Below are 14,279 nucleotides of genomic sequence, written 5' to 3'. Positions count from 1 at the left end.
GGTTGTTTTTAAATTTTTGTCTTCTGGCATTATGCCAATATTCAAATATGAATAATTGAAAAGTTGTTCTATAGTTTACTTATATGTAATGCTACAGTTATACCTAGTCATATGAGTGCCCGACATACGAGATTTTTTAGGTGTAACAACAATTCCGAACGAATATTTGCTAATAGATACGGATGCAAATGTGAAATACAAGCATAGGAGACACTTCTCTACGTGGCTACTAGTTGACCACTTATCAAAGGAGAAGCCACTTGTAAAAATGGCATCATTCGGATTTTGTATTACATCAGTTAGTAAAGGTTGTAGAAAGGCTGGGTAAAAGTGAAGACGGAAGGAAGTCAATAGCAAGGCAAAAATGGCAAGACCTTGGGGTACGCCTGTTGTGTATGAAACACCAGAATGTTTTGCAACTCATGTAGTATTCATGACCAAGCAGGAAAATGAAAAGAGAAAAACGAAACATTGAAGACAAGTTTAAATTACGTTTTGTGTAACGTAAGATGGAAACTTACTGTAATATGTGTGTGTAGTAAGATGCGCTGATTTAATTAGATTTTTAACATATTGTTACATTACGTAGTGTAACAAAAATATAGCTTACCAAACATGTTTCCATCAAGTCTCTTTCACACCGCTAATAGCCACTAGAGCCTGTCCTGAAAGTAGGAACTCTGCTCAGTTTTGTACATAATATGGTTATATTTTGTTACATATCATAACCACTAGATAAGTATTTGTTATTTTTTGAGTTTAGGTAGAGATATAAAACAGTTAAAAACACACTTTTCATTGTAATTCTCCATTACATTTGGTTTTTGTTTAGTGGATGGGAATAAATTTATTTCAGTAAATTAATTCATATTAATTGTAATTATAAATATAATAATTTCAATAATTTAAGATTTTAATATTTTACCTGGTACAAATTGATTTGAAATACCAGAGAGCTGACATACAAGGTCAGTCTCAGAACGCGTTACGCTAGAGTGTGAGGTCTAACTGTACTCGATTCACTCAGAAGTCTTCATGGTGTCAATAATAATATATATAAATAAGATGCTACCTGTCATGTATGTGAGAAATTAGTAAAACTCTAGAGAGTGGAACATATAGAAAAAAACATAGCAGATATAGAGGGCAGCCATTGTCTAGTAGTCATTGTTATTCATTAGATCTTGTTACTCAAAGCCAGTGCTCACAGGCTAGGTTTTACTTGTTGTTACCCTAGGACACTGATATTTCGCTAGTATTTAGTTTCGTGAGTAGCATACAGAGTAAAATTTCGCTGCAACTTAATTTCGCAGCTCTGATGAGTGCGGAAATATAGTGATGTGAAAATAAATGCAGTGGAACAAATATTAGATTCCTCAGGTCGAGTTCACTGGTACGAAATATTTTTCAATTTGGGACTACCGTACTGTTTGAACTATAAACCGCACCTCTATATAAGCTGCATGTGCTTTATTTTCCAAAAACGATAAGAAAACAATACATAAGTCGCACCTTACTATAGGCCGCAGAACTAAGGACTGCTTTTTAATGTGGCAGCAACTTTGCCATTTAAAACGGAACAGTGCAGAACGGCACAGTTTCGTATTATCCGACGCTTTTTAACTTAGTGCCTAACGGGACAGTACCGTGAGGCATTGTTTCGTATTTTCTTTCACAGCTAAAAGTGCACTAATTGGAGATTCCTGTTAGTGCGCCCTAGTGATGAAAGAAAAAGCCATAGTGATTAGCCGCACCCTTGTAGGCCTACCTATAAGCCGCATGGCTCAAATCATCAGAAAAAAGTAGCGGCTAATCGTCCGAAAAGTACGGTAGTTTGTATTTGTGAACCCCAGGTAGAAATGTGTAGGCGAGATCAATAATGCAATTTGATCGCTTGCTGCAGTTTGTCTCCTGGACTATCAATGACGTCAAGGTCCCTGCCACAGTGACTGATGTTGTACCAATAATAGAATTTAAGTGTTTATAGCACGCAGTGCCGCGGTGGCCATGGCCCCGGGTTGTTATTGCTTTTGGTTGGTAATAAAATTCATCACCACAAAAATTATTATTCAATTTTATGACTTTCCCTACCAGACTGTCATCCTCATCAGTTACAAATTCAATGACTAAACTAATATCATCATCATCTTCTTCATTTGTCTAGGCTTTTCCAAAAAAAACTTATTATCTTAAATTGTTTTGCCAAGCTGCTCAGTCGGTGTATTAGCTATAATGAGTTTAGCAAAACTTGCCCAATGAGCCAACCACACACGAAAATTGCCTGCATTTCTAATATGACGATTTGATTGTGAATATCAATGAAGAAATACGTTTATTTTCGCGTTTTCGCTTGTTCGTTATGATAGTTTAGTTTCTCTCATGAAATTTTCGCAAGAGGCTGTTGCCGCGAAAACGCGAAAGTTAGATGCCGTGAATACATAAGTGTCCTAGGGTATTCAGTGATACTTTATATCAGCATATTGGATGAAATACAAATGTAACAGGCACCCTTTTATACACTTGTTAGTTCTATAAAACGAAAGATATCCTTAATGCGAAATATTATTAAAAATATTTTTTTAATATTGCCAAGCAAAAGCTGGATAATATCTAATTTTAGCAAATGTTATGCGTGTTATCAAATGTAAGCAAACCAAGGGAAGACAAGTCCAACTTCTTTCTCAAAGTAAATTGAAAGGTGAAATTATGGTCAGATCATAAAGTCAATATTAGCATTTGTGTTAGCATTATGCTGCATTGTATCAGCATTGTTATTAGCAATATGTTATATTGCATCAGCATTTTTCACCATTGTTGTATTGCATCAGCATTGTTTTTAGCATTGTTTTATTAAATCAGCATTGTTGGAAGCATTATGTTGTATTGCATCAGCATTGTTATTACCATTATGTTGTACTGTATTAACATTGTTATAAGCATTATGTTGTATTGCATCAGCATTGTTATTACCATTATGTTGTTCTGTATTAGCATTGTTATAAGCATTATGTTATATTGCATCAGCATTGTTATTAGCAATATGTTGTACTGTATTAGCATTGTTATAAGCATTATGTTATATTGCATCAGCATTGTTATTAGCAATATGTTATATTGAATCAGCATTCTTCACCATTATGTTATATTGCATCAGCATTGGTTTTAGCATTATGTTGTATTAAATCAGCATTGTTATTAGCATTATGTTATATTGCATCAGCATTTTTCACCATTATGTTGTATTGCATAGCATTGTTTTTAGCATTATGTTGTATTGCATCAGCATTGTTATTAGCATTATGTTGTATTGTATTAGCATTTGTATTAGCACTATGATGTATTGTAGCAGCATTGTTATTAGCAATATGTTATATTGCATCAGCAATTTTTACCATTATGTTGTATTGCATCAGTATTGTTATAAGCATTATGTTGTATTGCATCAGCATTGTTATAACCATTATGTTGTATTGCATCAGCATTGTTATTACCATTATGTTGTATTGCATCAGCATTGTTATTAGCGTTATGTTTTATTGCATCAGCATTGTTATCAGCATTATGTTGTATTGTATTAACATTGTTATTACCATTATGTTGTATTGTATTAGCATTTTTATTGGCATTCAGAATTATTTTTTCTTAATTTCTTTAATCTGCAAAGAACACTTTTCTCAAGATATGAGGTTTAAAAGTTAAAATGGTAAAGGTTGTATTTGTTAAATAAAAACCAATTTTCTTTCCAAAGACTTTTATTGCTGGCAATGCCGGCCATTAGGCTAATATATTTATAGCATTTTGGGGAAGTCTGGCCCTGCATTTTTTTCTAGTACACTGGTAGTCCCGTACGTCATTAAAAATTGGCATATGTAATAAGTATGTTCACAACTATTCCATAGTATGGCAAAGTGGTCGTATGGTGCAGTGGTTAGCGCACCTGTCTGCAAAACCAGTTTAATTCTAGTGCAAAGCAATTTTTCGTTCCAAACACTATCAACTGCTGTAAGTGTGTATTTTATCGCCATTACTGGACATACGACAGACCAACAAACAATTACTTAAATTTATATAGATCAGCAACCATATTAACGAGTGTTCATGGAATTCCTTTTGTCGGAGGCAACAGTGAAGTAGGTAGTTACTCACTTGTTTTTCACTTTTTGAACTTGTTTTTCATTTCAGTTTTGCCATCTCAATATAGACAATAATGTAAATTTTATTCGCAGGGTATTGCTAGACGTTTTGTTTGTAGACTACTTTTTATTTCACATCAATTGTGTACGATAGTTTAAACCTACTGGCTAGTCATTTGTATCAGTTACTTATATAACTGTTCACTTCCGTATTACCTTGTTCTGTTATTTCAGACGGAGGCCTTTATGGAGCAATACTTTGTGAGCCAAAGAGATAGCATATTCAAACACGTAGAGGTAACTTGCTTATCTCTAACAGTGTCGGTTTATTTATTCTTTTAAACCGTTGTGAGTCAATCACAGCCATCTCAGCGTTGTGTGCATTTTAAAGTTAGCTCTCTGAGTTTGACATTCACTGCGAAACATGGACAAGTCTCAGAGAGTTGACCTCTTTTCATCGAAAGTTGACATTCATGTTCAAAGTCAATTCAAAAGTGGCACATGTTATTTTAGGCCATATAGCCCGAAGTTTGTATAAAACTAGTATTTAACACATTTCATGTTGTTACTGTTTTATGTTCTTTTTATGATCCCTTTTCCTTTAAAGATGAACTCACATTAAATTTTAGAAGGTTTTATCCAAAATTATCGATGTTTTTCTATCCATTGCAAATGCTTTTGATGTTTGAGGTGATCTGACTGCCGTGATGTTTCAAGATTAAAATTGACAAAACTTCATTGTGGTTAGAAAATCTTCAGATTCAAATGAATGTACAATTATGACTTCACTTCAGCTAAGATATCAACGGAATAGAAACGGGTAATGATGCAACTTGAACACAATAGTTCGATATCAATAACACGGCAGCAGTGGATCTAGCGACATCATTTTAGCATGTTTCTTTTTCTAATCATTTTACCTGTGATCAAGTTTTGTCACCTTTAATCTTGAAACATCCTGGCAGTCAGACAACCTCAAACATAAGACACCGTAAATGATAGAAAAACATCGATACTTTCTGATAAAATCTACTAAAACCTTTGCAAGTTCATCTTTAAGAGAGATTTTGGACTTATCGGTCCTCCTAACATCTCAACAACCGCCAATACCTGAGTATCATGAATATTGAAATACCACTGCCTCTCCAGCATGATACCATCAGTAATGTTTTTTATGGTAGCACCTGTGCATCTTTGTCATTTTTACGGTAGCACCTGTGCATCTTTGTCATAAAGGTTTTGACCTATCTCTAATATGCAACCATAATATGGAAAATTAAAATTGAAATTTTATTCAAAAATTAAAATTACGTCCTATTTCAGGGTTATTCTTTAGATGTTCCAAGTGTCTTCTTGAATATATTTCACTACTGATTTACAATTCTTGTGTAAACTCAAAATTAACTTACTCTGTTGATGTGTGGAGAAATGCTCCAGCTGTGTACTTAAATCCTTTATTTCTCTTTCCAAAAAGGCTAGTTCATATTATTTGTAAAAAATATTTTCTATGTCATACTAAAGAGCTTTTTAATACCTTAAAACTTGTTGACAATTTTTGGTTATATAAATATCGTACTTTGCTTCGTGCTTTTATAGCATTTCAAGATTGTTTTCAAAACACTGTGCTTGTAAAAAATACGAGACAAAGTTTTAAAAAAATGCCCATTCGACCATCTAGCTCCACTGCCAGTCATCAAAAAACAACATATCAAGAATCAGTGATTTGGAACCAACAACCTATATATGTTAAAACCAAAGGACCATTTTTGAATTTTGAAATAGTCTAAGAGTTCATCTTCTGGAGCGGGAGTGAGAGTCTTTTTTTTCTGCTATAATCTAACTGGGCATTGCGTTGACCGGTTCACAGTTGCATATAGGCCTCATCATCACCTCCTTTGTTATATTTATTGTTCATTATTAGAAATTAATTATACACTCTTATGTTGACAACCATGTGATGCGTTTATTACTTCAATTTTCTGTTCCATTCACCTATTGATGAAATAAACAAACAAACAATATCTTAGCAAATCCATGTTAAGGCCGGCGCACACTACCGCTCAAATCAATGTTTAGCTGTGCGATGGACAGCAACGATTAGCTGTTTTTATGTCATCACCAACGATAAGGTGTAGACACTATGAGCGATTTGCTGTAGGTGATCGCTAACCAAAAACTAATAGAAATTATGAAATTGTATTCCGGATATCGTGAGTCCTTTTGTTATCTATTAAAGATCTGATTATGCAATTTATAACCATGCTTGTCGAATATGAATTGACACCAATCTTCACAACTGTTGAAATTGGATCCGATGCGGTCAACAAACAGCCAATCAAGATGCTAATAGTCGCAATCCTCGGTGTCAAATGTCAACATATCAAAAGTCCATCGCATCATCGCTAGCAACGACTACGTTGGCCGCTCATCGCAAAATGACTTCATAGTGGCCCATCATTGCTATCAATCGCACAGCTAATCTCGATTCAAGCGATGGTGTGCATTGGCCTTTAAGCTAATTATAATATTGCCAACTATTTGCAGGCGTTAATATATGTGTTTGACGTGGAAAGCCAGGAGCTTGAGAAAGATATGCACTACGACCAAAGCGGTTTGGACGCCCTTCTTACCCATTCCAAAGATGCCAGAATATTCTGTCTAGTACGCAAGATGGACCTGGTTCAGGAAGACCAACGTGATCAGGAATAAATGTTTTCCTGCGGAACCGAGCTCCCTAGATTTATTTCAAGTGAAAGACTTGTAAAGAATCGAGTGTAATGTTTGATTATAAGTTGAAATCTTTGTGAATCATATGGATAAGGTTTAAAATTGAGGAATGAGCTGGAGCTTTACTCAAATCAGTCAAAGTCTTAGTCAAATCAGGATGACTTGCTTTTGAAAATTCATGGTAAACTAGTAGCCTTAGAGGACTTAGGCTATTTTATGTAAATCAGATATCGTATATGTTATCACATGCAATAGAATTTGGAAATTACAGTCAAACCTTGGCTCCATGAACTTAATGCATTCCGGAACTGAGCTCATATAATTTTAATATATTTACGGTTTCGCAATTAACAAAAATACCATTTATATAATCACGAATAACAAGAAATTTGAAACATGCTTGTTTACATTTAATTCAAGCAAAAACTCATCATTCAAGTAAATAAAAATATTTGGGTTACTGAAATAGTTTAAGAGGAAAGCAGTTTGTGAAGCCAGAATTGTAATGACAAATTGAGAAGGTTTGCATAAGTCAAATTTTTGTGACCAGTGCAAAAAGTCATTTTGAATTTTACCAATGTTGCGAGCAATAACACTTCGTTTACAGATTTCAATGCTTTTGGTCAACTTCAGGTAAGGCTCAGAGAACATTTATTGTGAGCGTCTGGTTCCATATATGACAGGTATGGTTAAAATGAACCGAAAATAGGACAAATGGTTAGAATATACAATTTTCCTTAAACATGATGTTTAATTTCAAAAGGACCAGTTTGGAAATTTGTACAAAAACATGTTTAATTGATGTATAGTTCCAACCTAAGCTATATCTTTTGATTCTCTATAGAGCTTATTTACAGTGCCACCTTTTCATCTGTGTCTGAGAAAACAGCTCTTGTTTTAGACTGTGAGTAAACAGGTGCGTATGTATGCGGGTATTATTATTGGTCAATAATTATTATTGGTCAATTATTATTATTGGTCTATTATTTAATGCTGTTTGAAGAAAATTAGACAGTGAGACAAAAAGTACTGTAAAATTATGTGTATTGAAAAAGAAAGTTGTTTTTGAATAACATACATAGTTCTATAATGTATATTACCAAGGTGTTAGGGTCTGATAAAATATATAATATATATTTTCTGGAGAAGTACTTATGTGATAAATAGTCAGAGGGCTTGGAGATGTGAGCTGAGCATTTCAGACAGTCAACAGCTAAAAACACACTCAGATCAGCAGCGTTAAGGTCATTTAGACTCTGATCATTACTATCCATTTCTGAGTTATTTGGTTCTGTAGAAATAAGCCTTTCAGTCTGACAGTAGCATCTGAGGCTAACATAAACAACTATATACTGAATATGACACTGTAAAAACAACAATACAAAGGCACAATTTCATGAGGGAAAATGCTAATAAAACTTTGCTAACTATGCCAGGATTTTATAGCTTATAGTTTTACAAGATGTGATTAAGAGATACGGACTATTATTACTGTATATTGAGAAGTGGAATGATTTTACACCATTTATTTTCTGCTGATTATTTGGCTCCTAGAGATTTTTGGCTCTGCACAGTTTGATGTTTTTATTTATTATTGTTGAGAATCAACAAAATAAATTTTAGAATATTTGCAAAGCATAATTCAGTGGTGATTAAATGTCAAACACTGCATTGAAGTTTTCACTATTGTCAGTGTAAAGTTTAGGAAACTTTCGTAATTTACCGATACCAACATATATCAATAAAAGGTGAGAAATAATATATATATATATACTAAATATAGTAATATCTATCTTCCTTGAATGATAAAATAATTCTTTTAATTTTACTTTTCGCCGTATGAGGAGTTATAAAGAGTTAGAACATGGCATCAAGATTAAAATGATGGAGCCAAAAAGAACAAGCTCTATGACAATTTTCCAGTAATTAATAAATTTTGTTGATTTTTGTACCAGCCTGTTTTGATTAGATTAGCAGGTTGTGACACTTTTACAGCTATTTGTTTTAGACCAAAAAGTACATTGAAGAAAAATTCTCTCTTGCTAACCAACAGAACCGCAGCAACATCAAAAAGGAAACAGAAAATAATGCATGAGGGCAAGTGAATGTAAAAAATTACTCCTGCTATCTAATGATTCTGTTAAAAAATCTAAAAAACGTTTTACTCTGAAGAAATTTGGTTTGATGATACTTTTGTAGCAAACTGTGAAATGGTAATGAAAAAAAACTTCCGATGTTTCTTAAATACTGTGTTTTGCTTGAATACGCACAATTGTACACATAAACACACATAAACACAAATACTCTATCTTTATATTTTGCTGTCGATAATTTTGACAATGACTGTTTTGTGGTTTAGGCTTTTTCCAGCTTTTTTCCTTTTCCAGCTGTTAAACTTATGTTAACCAAGGTCGAAACACTAGAATTTTGCTAATAACAAGTTTGTGTGTGTATCACTGACTTCCAGACAGCTTTTTTTTGCTCTCTTTTTCTAGCTGCTAAGCATCTGTTAAGCAAGGTTGACACACACTAAAACTTTGCTTCCCAAACTTGTGAGTGTACTACATACTAATTCAGCCATTTTTAGAAAACATTAGACCATCAAGATAACTCTCATGAAGTTTACCATCTTTTATAGCAAGTTTTACAATCAATTTCCTCTCTACTAATTGATTAGCAACGAAAGACCACAACCATAGATATTCTTAGTAGCCTCAAATGACCACAAAAAGAAAATAGATCTGAACTCCAACAAGTCAGACAACTCTCTTACTAACTAAACAGATCCTACTGAAAGGTTCCACTAGTGTGCTGGCTTTTTGAGTAATGAGACCAGACATACAATGATTTTAGTTCTGATGCTAATTACTAGCATTTCCATGCCAATACCACAATCAAAAATGCTCTTTTATGCAAAAGGTGACAGTTATGATCAAAATTTATGAACCCAGTTTATGTCTATTCAACTTGACAATATACACTTTTCAAATGCTAAATTGTTAAGTCTAAATGCTGTAGCATATTAAATTTAACTATGATGCCAAGATTTTATGCCATGAAACTTTATTTTAATACAATTAGACCGCCTAAATTATGAAAAAGCTCAAATTTCATAACTACATTAGAATGTATTATTTTGCAGTCAGATTTACCGAAAGGTTTCCATTTGGAACTCCAGTAGACCATAGACGTCTACTTCACTATAATGACTACAGTATTTACTATGACCTATCTCGCAAGCAGGCTTTGTGGGTCTATGAGAAGTTGACAAAGTTCTCTGTTGAAGGTCCGCAAACTAAGTGGTTTCCCAATCAAAATCATGAACTGCCAATTTGAAAAAAAAAATATATAAAAACGATCTTTATTCAGTCTTTGTACAAAAATTGGTATTTTTCAAGTCTACAAAATCATTACTTTAGACTTCCACTTAATTTACCTACATGTATTGTTAGAATTGGCTCTATATACTTGCATCAAAGCATTGAAATAATATCTTCTACTTTATATGAAAAAAGTTGAAAGATAAAGATAAACTTAGAGATAGTTTTTGTTGATTTTATCAGAGAGTATAGATCATATTCTATCATTCGCAATCATTTTTAGTATTTGCGGTGATTTGATTGTCGGAATGTTTTAAGATTAAAATTAATAAAACTTGATCACGGTTAAAATGCTCAGAATAAAAATACGCACACATTTTGCAACAGAAAACCAACAGAAGTTCAGTAGCATATACTATTTACATGAAATAAAACACACCAGGGTCAATGCAACTAAGTTTAACATAAGTGCACACAGCTTAACTCTTTAAAATGCTTTTTGATTTATTTTAAGTCTAAACTATGACTTACTACTAATATATTGGTATATATATATATAAACAAACACGGTGGTTGTTAAAATACAATCCATCTTTTGAATTAAAAAATATCCACCAAAAATATTGAAGTAGATTGTCTAACAACTGTTACACTTAGACAAAATAGCCAATAATGAGCTGGTAGTTACACTTTGAGCCGTGATTGCAGAGATTGTGTGAAGTTTTCAACAGATTCCAAAAGATGAATATTTGCATGAATATTACTTATTTGTTTTTTGTTTTCATTTATTTATTTTATTATTTATATATTCTTTAATATTCAGCTTTCTCTATATTTATTTGGCTTTATTTTTATTAAAGTTGCACTGCTATATTGTAGAACTAAATGCCTACTAATTTCTTACTATGAAATCTCACAAATTATTTTATTTTATTTTATTCTCTTTAATTACACTTCTTAGCAAAAGGTAAAAAGAAAACCAGAAGGAAGTACCGAAAAGATCCACAAATATATTCTACAGAACTTGCCAGGCTCTGGGACTATAAAGACTCTGAGTGGTCTAAAGGGCACCTTGCGGCAGTTGCCAATCATGGATCAAACAAGGCATGTATCTAAATGCGTGTGCCGCTAGCTAATTGTATTTTTATGAAACAGATTCCAGATAAAGCAAAGTTTTGGTCAACAAAATTGTCTGAATAAGTAGCAAAATAATGTAGGGTAAAATAGATGTATGTAAAATGTATGTAAAATAGATAAACTAGACTTTTCTAAACAGACCTTGACCTCTATGAAAAAGTGCAAACATATAGCTACATGCATTTTTTGAAACATTAAATGTCAATTTGCACAAAACCTTTTGTGAATACACATACTATGAAAAGGCATTTTTCCATCATTTGAGTTTGTTTTTAATGTTGCAAGTGGTTCAGATAGCTTAGATGTTTCAAGATTGAAACCGGCAAAAACGGATCATGATTTGAACTTCCAAATCATCAAACATGTGATTATGACATATATAGTCACAAAGAGACCGATAGAATAGAGACACATGATGCTGCAACTTAAACACAATAGCTGATATTAACTACCAGATCGATAAAAACTAGTGACGTCACTTTGCACATTTTTATCTTCTGAGTGCTTCAATCGCGATCAAGTTTGGTCAATTTTAATCATATAACATGCTAGGATTCAGATCATCAAAAACATAAAACAATTGCAAATTATAAAGAAATACCGATACTTTCAGTAAAGTATAAAAAAAATTTGCAAGGTAATTTTCAATGACTGTAATTAAAATTACAAAATCTGGCAGCAAATTAATTTAGAACAATAGTAATGGAAGTTTTTGCTGTAATGAGAGCTGTGCATGTTGTCCATCTGTCTTAAAAAACAGTTAATTGTTGGAAAGGATACTGCATCACATGTGATTTAATTTAGGACTTTTGGCTTAGCAGCATGGTGCCCTAACATCTGCAGTACTTGCCTATTTTAGTACATCTTTGACTAATCGCAAGGATAGTTAACAGCCATTCCTCATGGTTTACCAGCCAGCAAGGCTACCAGTACAGATTTGTTAGGTTAACTTAAAGTTTGTTTAAGTTGTGTGCTGTTATCACTTGCTGTTGAACCTACACATTACATGGCTACACTATCCTTCCTAGCTTCCTATTATCACAATGAATATTCTGTTTCTCGGTTTCTCTGCTTTGAATGGGTTCAGGGTTTCTTCCACCCTGAATCTTTGAATTGGTAAAACCAGAACAGATTTGATAGAATTTTGATTCACAAACTTTGTGCATAGGCATTCACTGTGAAACTTTTATTTGACGTCAAAAGCCGCACACTGCAGATAAATTAAAATATGTGATACCAATTTAAGCTCTCTCTCATAGAGGGGTAAAAGATTCAGCACATTCCATCACACTACCGCACGACTGTATTCTCATTATTACTATTAACCATAGGTTACTCATACGAATATGGTGAGATAATTGATGATATTTACCTTTTTATTTATTGGATTACTTTTCGCATTAAATAACTGAACCAATTGATTGTACAGATTCCTACTTAACCGGTGCCAAACTCTTTCTAGGCTAGAGAAGCGTTTTTACTAACGGCGATGGTCGTTCATGCAAGTTTTGAAGTAATAACTGTATAGCAAGTAGTAAATTATGTTACTGTTTTGTAATACAGAAGGATAATAACATTATTAACCATAAAAAACCTTTTGATCAAGCATCCTGGTTGAGTTAGTGATGACGAAACAATAATCAAAAAGTTACCGTGACCCAAAAGCGAGTCTACTTTATCGCGTTCTGTTTTAAATAAATTGTAAGTCTGAGTCAATGAAATGGTATTGTGCAAATTATAAAGCAGAGGCCAACTCTACAGAAACAAAACTGGGTTTCCAGAGCATGGAAACCCAATGGCTGTCAGATGTACTAATAGAGTAGAAGGATCAAACATGTACACCGCTACCTGATATGTTAGAATATGATTAATTAGCTGAGGCATAAGTATTCGGGTGCCAAGCTGAATTTCAAAACCTGTATTACATAGTTTTTTCTTCAGACCTTTAACAGGGGTTTCAAACATTCAACTAAACACAGTTCTTATTATAGCAAAAAACTGGGTTTTAAGTATAAATGTAAAAAACTTATCTTTTTGTGTCAAAAAACAGTTTAAAACTAATAGAACCTAAATTGTTTTAGTTGAAATCTATTGTTATTAGTTTAATGACATCACCTTTGAAAGGTCACGGACGTAACGCTTAACATTTTCTAAAATTTCAGATTGCCAGAAAACAAGTTGACTACCTTACAAATATCGTGCCACAAAACCTTCATTTAAATCAGGGCTTATGGCAACATTTCGAGCTTTATTGCAGAAGACTTACTAACCGGTTTGAACTAGTTGTTGTGGTCACTGGACCTCTGTACAGAGCCACCAGGGATGCTGATGAGAGTTATAGCTGCCAGTACAGGGTAAGGCTGACAGCACAACCTTCTTGTATCTATAACACTGACAAAACTTAAGGTGTTCTTTTTACTTGTAAACTAATTCATTATCATAAACTTAGTTAGCTATAAACATAAATACATAGACATACAGCTAATATAGACATAAACATTTAGATAAAAACCTTATAGAATATACATAATGGTAATATAAGATATACTATAGGTTTTTATGAGCTTCATTAGGCAACTTATTGTTTAAGATATAAACGATCAAAACATCATCGATCCCGAAGAGTTCACTTCATAAACATACAATAAAAATATTTATTTGCTTCTTCTAAAATATTTTTTCTACTGAAAAATTTGAGAGATTGTTTTTTAAGATATACAAAATTTTCGAAATAGAAACCTAGATATTTAACCTAAAAAACTTTTTATAAGATAACATTGTATCAACTTTAGAATTTGTTACAATAGCTTAAATAAGTAAATTTCTAGATCATTATCATAATAATCATAATTAAATTTGTTTGTATCAGCGCAAAATCTAGATAGTTTAAAACCATTTGCATTTTTGTATAAAAAATGATTTTTTGATAAAAATTTCCATGTTAATAAACCATTGATAGGCT

The sequence above is a fragment of the Watersipora subatra genome, chromosome 8, assembly GCF_963576615.1.
Source record: "Watersipora subatra chromosome 8, tzWatSuba1.1, whole genome shotgun sequence".
In the NCBI taxonomy this organism is placed as follows: Eukaryota; Metazoa; Bryozoa; class Gymnolaemata; order Cheilostomatida; family Watersiporidae; genus Watersipora; species Watersipora subatra.
This window is presented reverse-complemented; position numbering follows the sequence as displayed.